The following is a 6541-nucleotide window of genomic DNA, read 5'->3' on the forward strand; positions in this document are numbered from 1 at the left end:
CAGTTCCAAACAGTCTCCAATTGATTCCATCTTTTTGCTCTTCTATCTTCACTGGGTCAGTTTGGCCTTAGACTGACTTCCCTCACATTTGCAAGGCAGCTCCTGCAGTCCCAGGCTTCACATCAGACACAATGAAGAACATTTCTTCTGCTGTCTCCTTCTTAAAAGTAAAGAACCTTTCCCCAAAAACTCCCTTTGCACTCTTCAATCACCATCTCTTGGGCATCTTCCCAAAAGGTCTCTTTGGCACTTACTCCTCAGTTTGTCCCAAATAGCATGCAGCTCCTTTCCTGCCATGTTGACTTTCCCACCTTGTCAACAGCACTACCAACCATTCCATCTACCAGGATCAAAGCCCAGGTGTCTACCTCCACTCTCCCACTGTCCTGCTCCAACTCAAGCCAGAGAGGTCACGGAGCCCTACCATGTTGTCTCTCCCATCCCTCACGCTACCCAATTTCAGGCCTCTACCACTGCTCACCTGCTTCATGACAGCAGCCTCCTAGATGGTTCCCCTTCCATGAGTCATGTCACTCCTTGTTGCTATAGGAAAGACCCCTAACCACAGCTCTGGTCATGACCATGTTCTCCTGCTCCTGCTGCCTGCAAATTCAGTTCCAAATGCCTTTATCTTGCATCAAAGTCCTTTACATACCAGCTTCCCAGCCTCTGTTCCTATGACCTGCATCACTCTGTGGCTTTACAAGTTACATTAGTTAGCTATTGCTGGGTGAAAAAACACCCCAAGATTCAGTCACTTAAAACAACAAGTCCAAATTCAGCCAGAAGTTCTGCTGCTCTGAGCTGGGTTCAGCTGGTCTGGGCTAGGCTTCCTCACCGTCGCAGGCAGCTCACAGTTGGGGGCTGCTTTCGAACAGGCTGCTCACAAGCCTGCTGGTGGTCTGGCTCTTGGCTGCACGGCACTCATCATCTAGCACACTTATCTGGTGGTGTCTTAGTTATCTATTGTTTCATAAGAAGTTGTACAGATGAGAAAAAAAATTGTACTTCTAACAGTCGCTGTGGATCAGGACTCCAGAGCCACAAAGCAGAGTTCTCTGGCTCAGCGCCTCCTACCAGGCTACCATCAAGGTGTCAGGTGAAGCCTCAGACATCCCAGGGTCCACATCCCTGGAGCCCTCACTGGCTGTGAACATCTTCCATGCCACAGTACTTCTCCACAGGGGACTCCTAGCATGGTTCCTGGATTCAGTCAAAACAAACCCTCCAGAGAGCAAGACAGGTCATACAGTCTTTCCCTAACTTAATATCACAAGTGCCAACCACCTCTGGTTGTTTGCGTTTGTTGAAGCATGGCACTAGGTACAGTCGACAGCAGAGGGTTGCACATGGTGTTAATACCAAGAGGTAGGGATCTCTGGGAGCCATTACAGAGGCTGCCTGTCATGCCCAGGCTTGGTTGTGACTGGTGGCAGGGTTCCAAGGACAATGAGACTGAGCGCAACATGCACACAGCCTCTTGAGGGCCAGGCTTGGAACTGGCATACGTTTGATCAAAGCAAGTCATGGGACTAAGGACAGATTGAGGGGTGGGGAAACAGATTCCATCTTGATAGTGAGAGCTTCCTACTTGCATGGCAAGGGTGGAGAACTGTCTTCATTTTTGCAAAGAACCTCATAAGGTTTCCCACATACCTTCTGCTTTCCAGCTGTGGGGGCTTTTAGGTGTTGCAGCCCCACCTCTGCCTGCCAGCTCTTATTGTCTTTTGCTGCTGAAACAAATTACCACAAACTTTGTGGTTTAAAGCAACTCAAATGTTATTACCTTATAGTTTTGGAAGTTTGGAATATAAAGCAGAAGTCACTAGGCTAAGAGGAGAGCACTGGCAAGGGTATATGCCTTTCTGGAGGACCTGCGAGGGAATCCATCTTCTTCATTTTTCCAGCTTTTAGAGGAGCCCGTATTCCTTGGTTCATGGTCCCATCATCCATCTTCAGAACCAGGAATGGCTGAGGGAGGTTTTCTCACTCACACCATTCATTCTGACTCTCTCCTCCTCTCTTCTGCAATAAGGTCCTTATGATTACACTGGAGCACCCTAATGATCCAAAAAAATTATCCCCCTGTCAAAGGCAGCTGATGAGCAATCTTAACTCAATTCCCCTTTGCCATGTAACCTGACATTCACAAGCTCCAGATGCCAGGATGAGGACAACTCTGGGTGGGGCTGTTATTTTGTTTAGTACACCTCACTCCCATCCCCATGAGCAACACTACAGCGGCTTCAGCTGAGCACTCCCGGCGCCCACCCGTGTCCAGTACTTCTCTCCCAGAAGGATCCCACCTGTTCTTCACAACCTGCGAGAAAGGCTCTCTGGGTGTTCTTGTCTCACAGACTCAAAGAGGTTACGCAATTCCCCTAGACCCCCCAGCAAGTAAGCTCTGGGTATTGGAATTGGAACTCAAGCCTGCCTAACTCTGAAGTCAGAATCCCAACCACTTGCTCATCTATGAAGTCACCCCGACCCTCCTCTGTGCTCCCACAGCTGAGTCACTGGGTCGCTCTTCTAAGAAATAATCTGATGTCTCAATTTTGAGCAGGTCACCTCCCCAACTCAGCTGTCAAAGTAACAGTGATTAATGAAAATCTACCCCGTGCCATACCCTTCCCATAGAACATCTCTCATGCCTACTCTAGGCAGGGGCTATTTCTACTTTGCAGAACAGGAAACTGAGACCATCAATTAGGTGAGTTTCAGCTGCAGGGTCCATTTATATCAGGTCTGGGCTTAATCCTAAGGCCAGCTCCTCCCATTTGCTAGGCTGACTGCACTGTTGTAAGTGGCCAATGCCTTTGTAAGCAGGGTAAACAGAGCTATAACATTTACACAGTGTGGCAAAGTGGTTAAATTGGAGTCTGGAGTCATATTGCTGGGGTTCAAATCTTGGCCCTCCCATTTTCTACCTGTGTACTTAACCAACTTACTTCACCTGTATTTGCCTGATTTTCCTCATCTGTAAAATGGACTTTTGGGGGGCATAGAACTGTGGTGTAGGCCAGAGGTGCAGAGAGTGAGAAGATTTACCAGAGACAGAGTAGGGAGCAGAACACGTGGATGTACTGAAATATACAGCTGAGGGGAGTAGCAGACAAGACAGGAGAAGTCTGCTGGGCAGACTTCCCTGGCTTAGGACATTTAGGTGGGTCATCAAGGCAGTTGCGCTGAGACTTAACTCCTAAGCCACCGGGAAGGTCCCCCTCATCTGTAAAATGGATGTGGTAGCACCTACCTCATAAAAGCTGTTGTACAAATTAAATGAACAAATATATCTAAAATGCTTTTCACAGTCACTGCCAACAGTAAGTACTGTGTAAGTGTTGCCTATTATTGTGGGCTGGCCTAATCAGCTGAGGGTCTTTCAGGGTGCCTACGAAGTCATGGGCCTCTGTATCAGCCTGCTAGGCATCTCTCTCCTGTGAATCTTCTTTACCCCAGACTACCTAAATGGAAAATTATAAATAGTGGGCTTTGTAAACTGTGATGTACTTATGTGGCTATTAATGACCTCTGCGGAATGCTTAACAATTAGGATGGGGAAACCATAGCCCCTAGAGGACCCAGTGCCAGTCTTCTCAGCATGGCTCCCAGGAGGGCAGAGGGCCGACAGCTGTCATATTTCTTCCTTCTCTCCCATCTCTGCACCCCACCCCCATCCATCCTGGGGTGGCTGTGGCTGCAGGAATGTGATGGTATCTCAGCAAACAGACAGTCTGTTCCCAGAGGAGCCGGCCGCCCCCAGGAGGCCCCACTCTCCCAGCCACAGTAAACACAAGGGTCTGTCCTCTTTATCAGCTTGGCTCAGCCACAGCGGAGACAGTCTGCCCACTAGAGAGTCACTGTGGAGCGATAAGCAGGGGGTGGGGGGGGCCTTGTTGGCTGCCCTCCTGGGGTTGCAGCCCAGCTGCCCTAGAATAGGAATCTTGGGACTGGCCTGGCTCTGGGCCTGAGCACTTCATTCAGAGGCTGGGGGGCTGAGGTTGGGGGGCAGACCGTCTGTACTCTGAGGATGTTAGCTACTCAGATTCAGGAAGCAAAGGTCCACAGTTGTGCCTATGGGCCAGGGTGCAGTCTGCAAAGCCCCTTTTCAAAGCTTCGTGAGTCTCTTAATGACATTGCTCGGAAAGGTAGTGTTCTCATCCTCATCCTTGCAGGCCATATGGATTATGATAAATTTCCCTCCAGTGTTCCAATCCATGCTCCATTAAATGAGCACATGGAAAACACGCAGCTCTGCGCCTGGTAAGCGCTCGGTGAAAGTTATTTTGCAGTAGGTGCGCATGTCACCATTCCATGGGTGCAGGCAACCCCAGGTTCCTCAAAACAACAGCAGCTAACGATTGTCTGAGAGGGCCATGTTCTTCATGTCCTCATTTTCTCAAGTAACAGCAGGTGAAGAAAACTGGACTGAACAGTATTCCCACTTGACAGAGGAGGAAACTGAAGGGCCCAAGGACACAGCCAGAAGTGGCACCGCCAGGACCAGTCCCGGGCCCTCAAAGTCTGACACAGCCTTTTCTGTCTTGGTCACAGCCTGCCCTTGGCCAACCACTGAGGAGCCTGGGACTGGGTCACTGGTTCATGTCAGAAGGAGGCGGATCAAGATCAGGAAGCTTGGGGATTGGCTGACAGCGCCTCCTGACACCTTGGGAAAGGCAGCTGTCAGCCTACAGAATGACCCAACTTTGCTGTGTTCATGCTGGTGATCTAAGTCGCAGCACTTAGTTCTTTGGGTTTGGTCCTAAAAGCTTTATGTCTTTATATGTAAAACTAGTCATCTCCTCTGCCTTAGTTACTCCTCCCAAGGGCTGCTGGGTGAATTAAGTAAAGCAGTACACATTAAAATCTCTTGGTGTGGAGTTCCTGGGCAGATCTTTCTCTCATTCTGACCAGCTGACTTTCAAATCCATGACCATCACTAAGTGCTCAGCGCAGATGTTCCCTCTTCCAGGAAGCCTTCTCTGGATTCCCAGCTGAGCCCAAACACAGCCTTCTTGTAGCTATCACCTCTCTCCTAAGACATTCTCTCCCTCACCTGGGGTCAGAGTCCAGTACTGCTCCTTGCGGCTTCTCCAAATCCCACCAAAGTCCAGCATACATTAAGGACTTAATCAAGTGAGTAAATGTATGAAAAGCCATAGTGAAATGGTCACTTTGTCCCCTCTCTCTATCTTCAAGACTTAGAGTATGTTTATTTCCTCCCCTATGGGTTGCTCACTCTGGTAAAGACCCACGAGTGGCAATTCTTCCTTCTCTGGCGATGTGCTTCCTGGGCCTCCGGATGCTGACTCCTTGTCTGGCCTCCCGGCTTTCCCAGCCAGGTCTCTGTCTGCTCAGCTTCTCCCTTGGCCCTAGTGCTGAGCCTGCCTTCTACCTGGGCCTGCTCTCTATTCCCCAATAATTGTAGAAACAGCTCTGCTCTCACTGAACCAACCACACAGCCGCCACCACCACAGTTTCCTGCCACCGTCTATATGTTTGCCATCCATCCCAGGCAAGGGACTGCCAAGTGGCCTCGGGCTCCCAGGATGGGTCCACCATCACCTCCCACAACAAACTATCAGTCCCTGAATCTCCTCCCCCGTATCAACAGGTTTTGATTTGAGGGTTGCAAAGGGAGGGGATTGGTACTGACCTAAAACTTGGGGCAGACAGAGTGGTCCCCCAGATGTCTCACATTTTCTGAAGGTCACATCTTCCTCCCCGTGCAACTTAAGTGTTCCTACCTTCCCCATCCAGCTCTCCACTAGATCCCACATCACAGGGTGCCTTTTCAGTCCGCTCTGCACCTCCCCTGGCATGGTCATGGCCTTGCTGCCATCCTCACCTGAGTCCCCACCCTTTCAGTGCCATATTCACAAATACTTGCTGAGTGCCCACCTGTGCCAGGTACTGTTCTAGATACAGGGGAGATAGCAGTGAACAAGAGACATGGTCCCTTCCCTTCAGGGAGAGAGAAATGAGGAAACAGACATTTAACAAAAACAGTGAGTAAAAAAATTAGCATTTTAAGTTAATTTTATTACAAGTAACCTCACTATCATTGAAATTAAAAACATAAGCTAAAAATAAAGCAGGAGTTGGTTTGGGGAGTGTGGGTGGAGTTGTTACTTAAAGGGTATGGTCAACTAGACCTCCTGAAGGTGATATTTGCTTAAAGAACTAAAGGAGATTGGGGGGCCTGTAGGAAGAGGATTCTAAGCAAAAGGGACAAGCAGTAAGAGGACTCTAAATTCATGTTCCTTTTGTGCAAAGACATTTTCCACTCCTGTATTTAGCCCTCAGTGGAGTGCAATAGCGTTAGAGGAAATTGTTCACTTGGTCACCTGTCCTGCTCCACCAGGAGCTCCTTGGGGCAGGGACCCTGTGATGGTCAACTTCACAGTCACCACACACCCCACCCTGACATGTCCAGACAAACACCCAGACATACACACCCATACTTGCACACAGAGACCCACACACTTTGTGGACAGAGAAGGCCTCAGTTATTGTCTACTGAGATGAACTGAATGAAGAA

Source organism: Condylura cristata, unplaced genomic scaffold (genome assembly GCF_000260355.1).
Source record: "Condylura cristata isolate star-nosed mole 26May11 unplaced genomic scaffold, ConCri1.0 scaffold00023, whole genome shotgun sequence".
Classification (NCBI taxonomy): domain Eukaryota; kingdom Metazoa; phylum Chordata; class Mammalia; order Eulipotyphla; family Talpidae; genus Condylura; species Condylura cristata.